Raw genomic sequence first — 14,349 nt, 5'->3', positions numbered from 1 at the left:
CCTGCAGAATATTCTCTACTTACTACCTCATGACCACAATCATGATTGATTGCTCAACCTTCGTAATAAAAGCGCATTGATGCAATGATTTCGGCTTGTGTTAAATCAATGGAAAATGTTTCTCCACTGAACAAAAGTGCACAAAGGTGGTTTTAAAACATTCGCTATTAAAGTGAAGATTCCCGGCCTCCGCCTAGATGTCGATATCAACAGCAAGCGTGCGCGTTCATGTGAACACTCCCTACACATTGCCTGTAACCGTGTGAATACCAAATAATAATCGTCGCCCACTAGTGCGTGCGTGGAAGTGCAGCTCAAAGGAAATTCCATAAATTCATGGTGTCCTTAGGTATCGCCTAAGAGACGCGAATTCGAAAGCCTTGTAAAGCGTAGTGTAATTCACCTTCATCCACCTTCATCCACCCTAATCCACCCTAATCCCCCTTAATCATCCTAATCGGTCTTAATCCTTCTTCATCAACCCTAATTTACCTTAATCCACCCTAATCGATCTTAATGCATCCTAATCGGTCTTAGCACTCCTTCACTTACCCTAATTGACCTTAATCCACCCTAATCATCCACCCAGCACTCCTTAATACACCCTGATCCACCTTAATACACCCTAATCAACCCTAATCCACCCTAATTCAATCACTAATGAATCATTAATTAACTTGGCTGATAATGAATTTTTTATACACGGCCGGACACGCTTTGGGTCGCTTCTAGCTTTCCTGGGTTACGTGATATATTCTGTTCACAATGCGACCTTGAAACAGATCTAAAGGCTTTCGCCTTAAAACTTCAGAAAACGCAATGTGGACTAGCTAGCGCTCATCCCCTGCAATATCACGGGTATACTTGCCACTAATTTTTTCAGGGCCTGCATTCATTGTATGACTGACGTACACATCGACGTACGCTGAAAATAATATCCTCTACAAGCCGCTATTTCAATTTTCAGTAAAACAGGCAACGGATCCTAAAAATCGCGAAAAATACGATCGAGAGGCTGTATCTTCGCACATAAATGTTCACAGCGGAAAGAAGAACCTGTAGTACTGCATTTCCGGATCAACAACAGTTGGCGACGTGCGAGGTGATGGAGTCCCAGCACAATATTACGCATACTGAGGACAACCCCATTTTTAGGCAACGTACAAATTGCCGCAGCAGCAACGCTGATGAGCAGGCCGGAAGAATAAAAAAAATGAACGTTAGGGAATGCTTTGATACGAGCAATAAGAAAGACGCCTCACCTCGCGAACAACACTGTTCTTTGTCGGAACAAAGTTCCTTCGGCCAATGGTATGCAGCCACTGCTTCATGCGCAAGCCGTCACGCTTTTCTTGTGGTATAAAAACTGCACAACCATCTTCAGGCTTCCTGTTGCAGTTATATGCGCAACAGCACGGCCTAGGGCTAGCACAGAGAGCAGGAAACACAGCGTACAACGTTCGCTACGCCGAGCTAACGCGCCGAGCCAGCCGTGCTGAGGAGAAAAATGGCGTGGACGAAAAAGAACACAAGCAAAACACAAGATGCACGCGTTTCCAATGGCAACGGCCGGGAGACCAATCGTCGTGCAGAAAAGCAGGTGCAAGACCGCTTCCCGCGGGGGGCGGGGGGCGCAAGGGGCAAGGAGGAGGCAAGGAGGTCGCGCGGCAGCGGCAAAGTTCAAAGAGTGGCGGTACTTTCAAATTATCAAGGGACTTAATTCGTCTCGTGACAACAATGTCCCCGCGCCCCGTATGCTGTATGTGACAGTGAAAGCAAGCTACGTTGTGCAGACAATGGTCGCTTAATCTCGCGCGCGCAAAAGAGCAAAGCGTGGAGGAAGCCGCTGTCTTTCCACAGGGGGGAAAGTGGACTATACTGCGGCAGCAACTGCGCATTGCGCGGGCCGTATCTTGAAAGTGATCTGCGTTGGGGGGAGAGTCTAGGTGCGCCGACAGCTCATACCTCTGTGCGTGTTCTCTTTGTGTTCACGCCGCTCAGTTAGCGTTGAAGCGATAGATACCACGAAGGTAATTTCGCTCGCCGCTGCTGCCGCGCTTGCTCACGCCAGCGTTTGACAGCGAGGGTCCGCGTTCATCGAGTTTGATGTTTTCATGTGTGCCTGTGCGCGCGAGGGCGTTCTACTCCTGCGGCTGCTGCGATGGCGTGGCCGCGCAAGCCCTATCTTGAAAGCCATATGCGATGCGGACAGTCTTGAAGCCTAGGCGCACGTAGAGATGGAAAATTTCATGAAATTTTGAGCGTGAAAAAGAACTGGTTTCGTTCATGTTTTTCAAGCGAAGCTTGTATTGGCACAAAGTTTCGGCGGCGTTGTCGTGGTCACGCAAAAAACAACAGAACAAACCCAGTTACTCCCAGAGCAGTGCAGCTGCGGGAAAGGGAGGTTTGATGAGTTGACAGCTGCACCAGCGTCGGAGCGTGAGTCATTGGCAAGGATTCCAGCGGCGTAGGCGCGCGCAACCAATCAGAGCCGTTTCGATTCTGCCGGGGAGGGAAAGGGCAGGAAGGGTTCCGCGCCCGCAGGTAGGAATAGCACTGCAGGGGTGGGGTTAGAATACCAGCTTCAAAGAAGATACAGGTGGCGTAATCGCAGCAGGACAAGCAGCCCCGCACTCCGCGTCGAAAACACCTGCGTGTACATGTGTACAATTATGGCTGGCCGACGCCGCAGACTATTTATTTTATTTATTTATTTGATTACCATAAGAGCCCGTTAGGGCATTACATAGGGGGGGGGGGGGGAGGGGACGACGGCGACGAAAAAGTACAAGCGTAAGTGGAATGTGTACAATGCAAATATATGAAGGCCTTAGGAATAAAAAAAATGATCTAACCATCTAGCAGAAACAAACAAAATAAATAAATAAATAAATAAATAAATAAATAAATAAATAAAGAGAGGAGAAACGGAGTTTATACAATATTTGGTAGCGTGAAAAACGCATAAGAACCTAAAATGCGATGTAGACAATCAGTAACCATCAGAACACGAGTTTAAGGATACATCGAATGATGATTTAGGTAAACAACCTACACAGATACATATCAGATGAAACGGAATGAATTTTTTACAATGCCAAGCGCAAGAAAACACTGTTTAAGTAAATATTCAAGCAAATGTGGGTTCGGACAGGTTGGTACGCTCTAAAAAAGTTAGCAGTGCTGCATGAAATGATGATGATTCCGTAAGCTAGACAATGTTTGAAGGTAGCGAATTCCATTCGGCAATAGATAAAACTAGAGGCGAATTTTGATAAGCGTTAATCCTGACAAATATAGGTTTTACTTTATGAACATGGTCTGTGCGGGTCGAGATGTGGGGAGCGGGAAGAATATGGGCTCGAGCGAACGCAATGTTGCTGTGTTAAAGGCTAAGGAAGAAGGACAACAGTGATAACTTCCTGCGCATGTCAAATGAAGGGAGATAAAGTGATTTCTTTAAGGCGGGACAAACTTTGATATCGAGAGTGTGAAGTTAAGATGAACCGCGCAGCTTTATCTTGAACTGATTCGAGTAGGTTCGTGAGGTTAGAGTGATGGGGGTGCCAAATTATGGACGCATATTCTAAAGAGGGCCTGATAAGAGAACTGTATGCGCGAAGTCTGGTATCTGTGTTCACAAGGTGTAAGTGCCGTTTCAGGTAACCAAGTTTTTTGCGTGCTTTTGTGGTGATGTGTTCAATTGGAGCATTCCAGCTTAAACTGGAGGTAAACAGAATGCCCAAGTACTTGAGTGAAGATACTGAGTAAACAGTAATACCGCATATTGTATGCTGGTCAGAGGTAGGTCGAGTTATCGTGTTTACGTATTTACGATATACGTATTATCGGGTATCGTATTTTACGTGTTTAGTTTTGGCTATGCTAATTTCCATCTGCCATGCGTCACACCAGTCAGTTAGTTTTGTTAAATCAGACTATGCTTTCAGTTACGCTTCGGCCACACGCTCTGCTTTCCGCATTTCATTTGTATTCGACATTACATCTGCTGAGCCATTTGCAGGTATGCAGCTCATTATATAGCGTGAATAGGAAAGATCCATAAATGTTCTGTTGACCTCCTGCATCCCTAAAATGAACATCTATTAGAGGTCACTTATGTCCAGCTGCGATATCCTTTCAACCCTACAGCAATATATTATCCATGGTATCTATTTGTAATATTGTTTGGAGAAATATAGATATTTATAGGATGTGTGCAATGTCTAAAACATGATGTTCTATAGACATCTATGGGGCATAAATGGTTATCTCGGAACTGGCTTCAGCAGCCACTTCGTAACCCAGACAAGGCGCATTATCCCGTGGACATGCGAAAAATATCCTGACATCCCACGTCCTATGAAAGACGTCCCGCGGGCATCCATGGTACGTAGGATTCAGAGAACTCCCAACGATGAACAATTGCGGACGTTATCGGGACGTGTTGGCCGGTAGACGCCCCAGGACGCTGTGCATTTCGTTGTTTTTATTTGCTCGACTAAAGCAAAAACGCTGATGGGCCATATATTGGTAACATATGGAGTTTACGCACACCTTGAGGGCCAATGACTCCTGTACAAATTATAAATATCGTATGGTCGCCCTGTCACTGATGTAACACGCAAATTTCGCCGGATTGTCCATGACACGTTCCGGGCTACCGAAATCGCTTTTGGCCCATTTAACTACAAAGATCATGGCCTTTGAGATTTGTTTTAGCTATTAGAGGAAGCCGTCGCGGAGTGGTGGGTACATTCTGGATGCATAAAATATCGCTATTATGACGTCATTTCAGCTCCTGCAATGGCTTTTGGCCACCACCGTGCTTCTAGCACAGAGTTTCATACAATAATTACTGCATCAAACTCTACGGATGCTAGAGCATGCCATGAGCAGAATGGCAGAAGGGACAGAAGCATAGCCTCCGAGATTTATTTTTGTAACGTAAGCAGCAGTCGCTTGAAAGGGATAAATTGGCATCCACCCGAATTATAGCACGAAGTTACAAAGGAAACCCATACAAGTTTCTCAGAACGAGCATTAGTCGCTGGCCGTAAGACATGACATCATCATTAACAAAAGTGTAATACAGTCTAGTTCCAAAGTTTGCTACTAACACAAATGCTTATTTTTACAGCTAGTTTTGGCTAAACACGATGTCCTCGCCATCATTTTTGCCGTTGAAGCCAATCCAAGCTGAGCCAGGCTGAGCAACAAATTGCGCGGCTTCTGGCAATAGTTTATGGTCGCAAGGACAAGAAGTATCGTGCAAACTTTCGGATTCTCCATAGATGACTGTAAACGTTATTTCTACACTTTTGCAGTGGTTTTTGCTCTCTTTTCTTTTTGCACGCATGCATAGTTTCTCATGCGTTAATGTGCTCACGTTCACTATTCTGCTTATTTAGTTTGGCTCTATATATACTCTCTTTAGTGCGAGAGTGGGAAAACGATGCGGATATCGAGTGACGATGACCAGGAAAAGTGAGAAGCAATGTCGTCTGAAGACAGTAAGTGATTGTTTGCACTGTGTTTTATAGGCTTTGTTTCTTTCTGGATGTTCACTTATTTTTCGGCTTTGTTTTACTGCATTTGTTTTGTAAGCCTAAAACACACAGGTCACTGCGTTTATTCGTTGAAATGCTGTTAACTATAGTGGTGCAATATGGCTTCCGTGCCATATTTGGCACGGAAGCCAAATATACCTTAGCTTAGGTTTACTTTGGCTGTAGGCTCTCATGTACTCTCATTCGTTGAATTACTGATACTTCCCCAAGGCTTTTCTTGGTCTTGGGGTGCTATTCTCTTCATTGATGCATTGCTGATGGCAACTTTGAAAATCAGCAACCAACCTATACCTCATGAATTTGCACTGTTTTGGGCCATATGTAAGTTTCGGTTGTATCCAACATGGTCAAATAAAGGCTGAGTTCTCTTAATTGCTGCATTGCAAGGTGTTTGGAATCGAGTCACCATAGCGGTTTCGTGAAAAACTGGTAGTGCATATGCTCACTTACATATTTCTTTATGATCTCCTTAAGTATCTTGCTTCTTAACTGAATAGCTATACAGGGGGCCGGGGAGCGTTTCCAGCGCTCGTTCTGCTCGGACGCGTTTTTCCGTAGCTCCGGATTTTCGCCCTATTTTTTTTCCCTGCTACTGGAACCCTGTCGTTTATGCACCGCTTTGGCGGTTTATAATCACTACTGGCGCCTATTCACAAGGTCAGTCGGCATCTGCACTCTCCTGCTGCGGCTTGCAGCCCGAGCGCGGCTTCGCGAGTGCCCCTGCGGCACTCGCCAGTGCGGAGCCTCCAAGATGCCGTCCGCTGTGTCGAGGGAGCGGAACGCTACCGATGCAACCGCCAACTTTTATCTTTTATATATACCATCTTTTATATATATATATATATATATGTGATGCCCCAATTGGGGACAAAGATTCGCGCACTCAAAGGTTCTGACTTGAGGACAAAGCCGTTGGTTTCGAACACACACACACACACAAGCTTTTAATAGAACTAAAAAAGGCTTAAAATAAAAAGAAAATAGAAAACATAAAAGACACTCAAATAGACATCACGGCAGTAAGAAACACACTTGGGGCTAGTATGAAGTTAACTAGTGCGCGAGTCCGGGCTCTCCACGACGGCAGGGACACATGACAGTCTCAACGCGGCGACGCGGCGACAAGCTGACGAAAGGAGTTGCGCCGGTCTCACCAAAGGTCGTGGTGTAAGTTGGTTGACCGGGCGACCGGAGCGCGCCAGCTCTGGCTTGGAGAGGTAAAGCAGGCGGCTTGGTGGCAAGAGCAGACTGCGGCGGCGGCGGCGTTCTGGCCGGGCAGCTGGGCGTAGAGTTCGGGCCCAGCTCGAACGCCGGCCTCGGGCAGAAGGCGGCACGACAGACGGGGGCGACGTTCTGGCCGGGCAGCTGGCGTAGAACTCGGGCCCGTAGCCCGACAGGTCTCGTCCTGCCCACGGGCACAGAAGCTCACCGGCCTTGAGCAGCTGGCGGCACGCCCGGGTAGACGGGCGACGCACAGGAACGGGCTGGCAGGAGGCCCCGGTCGGGTGAAGTCCTGGTGGCTCGGGTCCGGAACCCGACGGCCCGTCTTCACCTCCCGGTCCGGTGGTTGACCTCCTCCTGGCGTCGCTTCCTGGAATTCTCCCGGCGTCTCCCCTGCGTCTCCCCCTTCTGCCAGGGCACCACGCTTTCTCTTCTCTCTGGCCGATTAGGCATTCTCCGATTGGCTGCCTGACGCCCCGTGGTCTTTCCTAATTGGTCGGCTTTTCTTCTTTTAGTTGCTTTTCTTGCGCCGCGCGTTCACGTGCCGGACGCTCTTCGGCGTCGTCGTCTTCCTCCTTCCAGCACGGAATTTGCCTCGGCGCGTGCACTCCTTGTCGTCTGCTCCTGTCCGTCCCGATGACCGCAGCATGTCGCGCACCACACATCACAATATATATATATATATATATATATATATATATCTTCTTGCACTTTAACTGCGCTGAATTGTCGGCGTTATATGAGTCTATACAGGACCTCATAGTAAGAGACAGTTGAATTTCACAGTCTGAGTCCTTTCGGTGGTGTAATCTTCCTTCATGTAATTGTCACATACTTGGCTATCACTAATACCCCTTTCTCCTTTCTGGCGAAACTGCAGCGCCCCCCCCTCTCTCTCTCTCTCTCTGTCTCTTTTTTCTGTGAGTCCAAGCATAAGCGCTACTGCGCATGACTGCTGTTGATTCTGATTTCGACTGAATCCGGCTTAGCCTCATTTTGGTTACTGAGGGAATTATACAGTGTTCCCCAACTATCGTGCACCAAGACTTAAAAAAAGAGCAATTACGTCACTCGAAGAAACCTAGCGCATATTGTTTCCAGTACAGTGGAGTAGCCGCTAGTACTTCTTTCGTTTCAGAGATTTAATTAGGTAATTGCAATTAATTATCTAACTCGAAAAGCACTGTCCTAATTTTCAAAGTGTCAATGAGGCATTTGTAGGCACCCGAAAATGACATCTAACTGCGGTGTTTTCAGCGACGTACTAATTGCGTACAATTTTTTCCGACAGGCAAAAAAACCTCACGAAGTATGAACAACACCACGTGAGTGCGCTCCCATCCGCATCATAAAGCAGCGCCCTCAAATAAGCTGATTCGAAGCAACTGCATTGCCTGTCGCAAACCCAAAGAAACAGCGCATCACCTTGATAATGGTACGGAAGGAGCACCAACAGCAGGCTTCGCGGCTTCGCAGCTATTCCTTCCTCTCCTTTCTACGTCACACTTATTATCCATCTCTCAAGGCCGACTGATCACATTGATAACAAAAGCCCCTTGATAACGCGGCCGAAGCGCCACTCTGACCACGCACGAAATGTGAAAGGCAATGTAATAGGCAGAGAATGTTTCAAAATCCCGGCTTTGCTCGCACCGCATCAAAGGAGTGCGTGCGAAGCTATATCTCGCGCCAGAAACTTGCTTCAGACGAAAGTCAAATTAAAGGGAGCGTTTTATTTTTCATGAAAGTCTATATGTGCTGCAAAAACAGGTTCGTGTCAAAAAAAAAAAAAAAGCGGAATAAACAGAACAGGAAGCAACTAACGTGTAGAGAAAAGGCAAAACCGATGCGTTCAAGAAAGTAAATATATCACTTCTAAATGAGCCAAATTGGCAATCAGGAAAAAAAATAATAAAATTTCAGTGCGCCCTTATTATCAATGAATTCGTAAGCTCCGTTGAAGATCAGCCTAGAGAACGTGTTCGAATAGGTCTCCTTTTGCAGCTATGCAGTACTGTGTCCGCTTTATCACACCTTTAGTGGCTTTCTTGATGACCGACGCTGGAATTCTATGGCAGACATCCGTTGTCCTTGCCTTGAACTGACCTGACGTGCGTCGCGCTAATGTAAGCACGATCTTTCACATAACCTCAAAGAATAAAATCGAGTGGAGAGAGGTCAGGGGACCTAGCCGGCCAATTTACAGGCCTGTGCCTTCCAATCTATTGCGCATGAAAGGTCGTATACAGCCAGTTCCGCGCTCGGCTGCTGCTTTGTGCTGGTGCCCGGCCTTGCTGATACCACAGAAGTGTAAGACGTGACAGCGGGACTTCGCTGAGAAACAGTGGAACTGCCGCGGCGTCGCTGAGAAGGTCGGAGAGCTGCGCCAGCATTTGAGATATAGGAAGTTGCGTGTTTGGGCTCTACTGCTGCAAGAAACCAACGGCCTGCCACCTATTTCAGGACTTATGGCACACTCATCGCCTTCAATGTTGGACCGTATAGGAGTGCTACGCCTGACGCCCCTTCAGGAAAGGCTGGAGCTTATGTGCGATCCGCTCTTCATCAGACCCACGTTGATCTTTCACGGTGGTGCACTTTATGGCAAGAAGTCGAGGCCGTATTCGTTCGTCCCCAACGCAAGGACGTTATCATCACTTCGTACTATGCCCACCCCTACAGCGGTTGTGCGGCTCGGTTATGCCTCGGCAGGTTGGCCCACCTACGAGAGAAACATCCTGGCTGCCCCATTATGGTAGCAGGAGGTTTAACGCGCCCCACGCCACATGGGGTTAAGCCATTTCCAGTACGCGTCGTACGTGTGAGTGAGAAAACTTTATTTCGAATCATAACTATTTGCGTTCGGCGAGTTAGTGGGCTGGGGCACCCGCCGAGGTTACGGCCAAGAGTTCTTGCCTCCCAGCGGCTTCCTTGGCCCACTGTATTGCCCAGAGTTGGTCTTCCAGTTTTGAGCTGAGCAGCGCGGCCTGCCATCGCGCGCGGAGGCAGTCGATCGATGCTTCGCTCGCATTGTCCTGTATTAGTTCCTGGCATACCCATAGCATGTGTTCTAGCGTGGCTCTGGTGCCACACACTTTTCATCTGTCTGATGTGTATCATCACCATCAGCCTATTGGTGGCGATAAACTTTATTGAAAGGGGAAGGGTAAAGGGGGACGTGGCTGAGGGATTGGGCTCAAGTAAGGCCCCTGGGCCTGCTTGGCCTTCTCCGCCCAGTCCACCAGTTCAAGCTGTCGGTCGACGTCCCCGGAACTGAGCCAGGGTGTCCAGTCAGTCTCGCTGCTGACGGGGGATGAGGAAACGGGAGCGAGGTGCATTCCCGCATTATGTGTGTGAGTGTTCCTGTTTCTGAACAGAGCCTATACATTGGTCGCTTTCCTTGCCCCCTGTGATTTTGTTAATGTACTTTGCGTGTAGGTATGTGTTTGTCTGAAGTCGCCGAAACGCGACCGCTTGCGTTTTATCGAGTTGCTTGGCCGGTGGTGGGAGCGCGCGACGCCTCAAGCGATACCTATTGGCTATTTCATGATATGTCTCACAGGGCTCCTCGTGTCTCTCCTCCTCATTCACGCCGTCCACAATCCACGGACGAGGCTCGGCGCGCGAGATCTCGAGCCAAACTGTGAGCCGACGCATTACCGGGCACAGCCGCGTGAGCGGGGGTCCACACGAGGATTTTCAAGCCGCTCAGGGGGCGTCGTGTGAGGACATGGTACGCCTGTTTGGAAATTCTACCGCGGTCGAAAGTGCCGATGGCCTGCTTGCTGTCGCTGATGACGGTATTCGCTTCCGCATGCATGGCCATGGCAATCGCGGTTTTCTCCGCTTCCACCACTCGGCCAGCCGTGATTGTCGTGTGTTCTATCAATCCTCCGTTGTGATCCGCTACCACTGCGGTCATGAGGTCGCCGCGAGGGTGTCTGGCTGCGTCTGTGTAGACCACTCTATCTTGCGAGCCGTAGCGTCGTCAAATGGCGTCACTACGGGCCTGCCGACGGCCCTGATGGAACTCGGGGTCCATGTTGCGGGGTAGAGGTGGGGCATAAATATGCCCCCTGACCTTTCGCGGAATCGTCATGTAGTCTTTAACCTCGGGGATAGCCTCGAGACTGAGCTTCCGGAGGACTGTGCGGCCAGCCGGGGTTAGCGAGAGACGACGGACTTGGGCTGTGTGGTGAGCGTCTAAGAGCTCCTCGATCGTGTTGTGCATGCCTAAGGCCTCTAGCCTTGCGGTGGCCGCGTGGTCCGGAAGGTCCAGGGTTGCCTTTGTGCTTCGTCTGATCATTGTGTTTAATTTGGCTAAGTCCGTGGCTGCGAGTTTGGCATATGGTGTCGAGTACATGGTTCTGCTGGTTATGTATGCCTGCACAAGTCGAAGCAGATCGCCCTCGCCCATGCAGTGGTGCCGATTAGCCACCCGGCGAATGAGCTGTAGTGTGTAGTTGGTCGCCCTCTGGAGTTTCTTTAACATGAGCCCGCAGCGCAGCGTGTTCTGAAAGTCTAGCCCCAATATTTTGATACTGGGGTTCTCCGGGATGGTAAGTTCTCCGACCTTAAGTTCAAGGAAGCGCCTTCTCCGTGGTAATCCCCTGGGACAGCTACTTTTGCCGGGCTTGATCAGGAGGTATTCGGACTTTCCGGTGAGCACGTCAGGCCCCTCGACTTCACGTAAGCTTGTACGACGTCGATGCCGCGTTGCATGATCTCTTGAAGAGCTTGTGGATCATCCGCCGCTGCCCATAACGTCACGTCGTCAGCGTAGAGGCTGTGGTGAAGCCCGGGGATAGAGCACAGCAGGTCCGGGAGCCCGCGCATCGCCGCGTTAAAGAGAAAAGGGGAGATGACTGATCCCTTCGGCGCGCCTCGGCTCTCCAGCTCTATAATGTCAGTTTCATGTTCGCCGACTTTGATCCGGCACTTCCGGTCGGTGAGAAAGTTTCGGACGCATTGGTATGCTTGGTTTCCGACACCCAGTTGGGTCAGGCCCTCGAGCACCGCTGCATGGGCGACATTGTCGAAGGCCTTCTTCAGGTCGAGGCCCAGGAGGCACCGGAATCGGCGAGCGTCCGCCGGACTTTCGGGTTGCATCACCTGCCTTTTTAACTGAAGGAGTACATCTTGGGAGGACAGGTGTGGCCTGAAACCAAACATAGAGTGGGGGAACTCGTCCCCATCTTCTACGTGTTCATTGAGACGGTCTAGGACCACGTGCTCCATCAGTTTGCCGACGCATGATGGGAGTGAAATCGACCTGAGGTTGTCCGCATTGAGTGGTTTGCCTGGTTTTGGTATAAAGACGATCGTGGACGTCTTCCAGTCTTCCGGGATGGCGCCCGTCCAGGTTGCGTAGGATCTTGTTGGTAACGCGGTCCGAACCCGGCCCCGATTTCGTCCGCAGCTTAAAGGCGGCGGCCGACACCTCAGCGAACGTAAAGTCTGCGTCTTATGTGCGCGTTCGGCCGGCCGTGATAGGCCGCAGGTAACGGTGTCTTGAGTTGCGGGCTGATGTACTTGTCTTGCATCTCGGCCAGGAACGCCCCCGGGTCCTGAGCATGCCTGTGGATTAACTTGGCCATGTTTCTTCTGCCTTCGGCCCTGGTGGTGTCCGGGTCCAGGAGGTGGCGTAGGAGGTGCCACGTCCGGTACCATTTGGTACCATTGCTGCCGGGTGACCTCGGTCGCGTGATCGGAGATCTCTGCGTCGAGTCGAGTGATTCTTTCCATTAGGGCTTGGGTATCTTTCCTCTGCTGTTGCCAACGCCGGAGCATGCTCGATCTTGCCTGCCACATGTGGAGCAGCCTGCTGTCGACGTTGGAGGTTTCCGGGGCGTCTTCCGGGTCAAGATGTTCCGTATGCTCTTCCACATCGCCCAGGAGTTGGCTCGTCCAGGATGAGATATTGGCGATGGATCCCTCACTGGCTCGCATTCTTCTGGACTCGCGGAATTTGTCGCGGAATCAGCCTATTCATGTCCACTGCAGGACGAAGGCCTCTCCCTGCGATCTCCAATTACCCCTGTCCTGCGCCAACCCATTCCAACTAGCACCCGCAAATTTCCGAATTTCGTCGCACCAGCTAGTCTTCTGCCGTCCTCTACTGCGCTTCCCTTCTCTTGGTATCTATTCTGTCAGCCTAATAGTCCAACGGTTATCTAGTCTGCGCATTACATGACCTGCCCAGCACCATTTTTTTCTCTTAATGTCTATTAAAATATCGTCTATACCCGTTTGATTTCTGATCCAAACCGCTCTGTTTCTGTCTCTTAAAGTTATGCCTAACATTCTTCGTTCCATTGCTCTTTGCGCGGTCCTTAACTTGTTCTCAAGCTTCGTTGTCAGCCTCCAAGTCTCTGCGCCGTATGCCAGCATCGGTAAAATGCACTGATTGTATACTTTCCTTTTCAATGATAACAGTAAGCTCCCAGTCAGGATCTGTCCATGTCTGCCGTATGCGATTCAACCCATCTTTTTCATCTGTGAATTTCCTTCTCATGGTCAGGGTTCCGTGATTAGTTGACCTAGGTAAACGTACTCCTCCAGACTCTAGAGGCTGAATTGCGATCTTGAACTCTTGTTCCCTTGCCAGGTTATTTATCATTATCTTTGTTTTCTGCATATTAATCTTCAGCCCCACTCTTACACTCTCCCTGTTAAGGTCCTTAATCATTTGTTGTAACTTGTCTGCATTGTTGCTGAATAGAACAATGTCATCGGCAAACCGAAGGTTGCTGAGATATTCGCCGTCTAACTTTACTCCTAAGCCTTCCCAGTTTAATAACTTGAATACTTCTTCTAAGCACGCAGTGAATAGCATTGGAGAGATTGTGTCTCCTTGTCTGACCCCTTTCTTTATAGGTATCTTCCTACTTTTCTTGTGTAGAATTAAGGTGGCTGTGGAATCTCTGTAGATATTTTCCACGGTATTTACGTAAGCGGTCTGTAGTTCTTGATTACGCAATGCCTCTATGACTGCTGGTATCTCTACTGAATCAAATGCTTTTTCGTAATATGTGAAAGCCATATAATTTAATTAATTTAATTGTGGGGTTTTACGTGCCAAAACCACTTTCTGATTATGAGGCACGCCGTAGTGGAGGACTCCGGAAATTTCGACCACCTGGGGTTCTTTAACGTGCACCTAAATCTAAGCACACGGGTGTTTTCGCATTTCGCCCCCATCGAAATGCGGCCGCCGTGGCCGGGATTCGATCCCGCGACCTCGTGCTCAGCAGCCCAACACCATAACCACTGAGCAACCACGGCGGGTTGAAAGCCATATAGAGAGGCTTATTGTATTCTGCGGATTTTTCGATAACCTGGTTAATGACATGGATGTAATCCATTGTAGAGTAACCTTTCCTGAAGCCAGCCTGCTCCCTTGGTTGACTAAAGTCCAGTGTTGTCCCTATTCTATTGGAGACTATTTTGGTAAATATGTTATATAATACTGGGAGTAAGCTAATGGGCCTATAATATTTTAGTTCTTTAACGTCACCCTGTTTGTGGATTAGAGTAATGTGTGCATTCTTCCAATTTT

The 14,349-nt window shown here is 49.0% G+C and overlaps 1 long non-coding RNA gene across 2 annotated transcripts in view; it reads left to right on the top strand.

The window, feature by feature from the left end:
• Nucleotides 1-14,349, top strand: part of LOC129380407 (uncharacterized) — a 65,439-nt gene that overhangs the window by 17,627 nt on the left and 33,463 nt on the right. For both annotated transcript variants that reach the window (XR_008608409.1, XR_008608410.1), the window contains exons 2-3: nt 5,438-5,513; nt 8,083-8,226. This is a non-coding gene — a long non-coding RNA (uncharacterized lncRNA). The remainder of the gene's footprint in view (nt 1-5,437; nt 5,514-8,082; nt 8,227-14,349) is intronic.

The sequence above is a fragment of the Dermacentor andersoni genome, chromosome 1, assembly GCF_023375885.2.
Source record: "Dermacentor andersoni chromosome 1, qqDerAnde1_hic_scaffold, whole genome shotgun sequence".
NCBI lineage: Eukaryota > Metazoa > Arthropoda > Arachnida > Ixodida > Ixodidae > Dermacentor > Dermacentor andersoni.
This window is presented reverse-complemented; position numbering and strand designations above follow the sequence as displayed.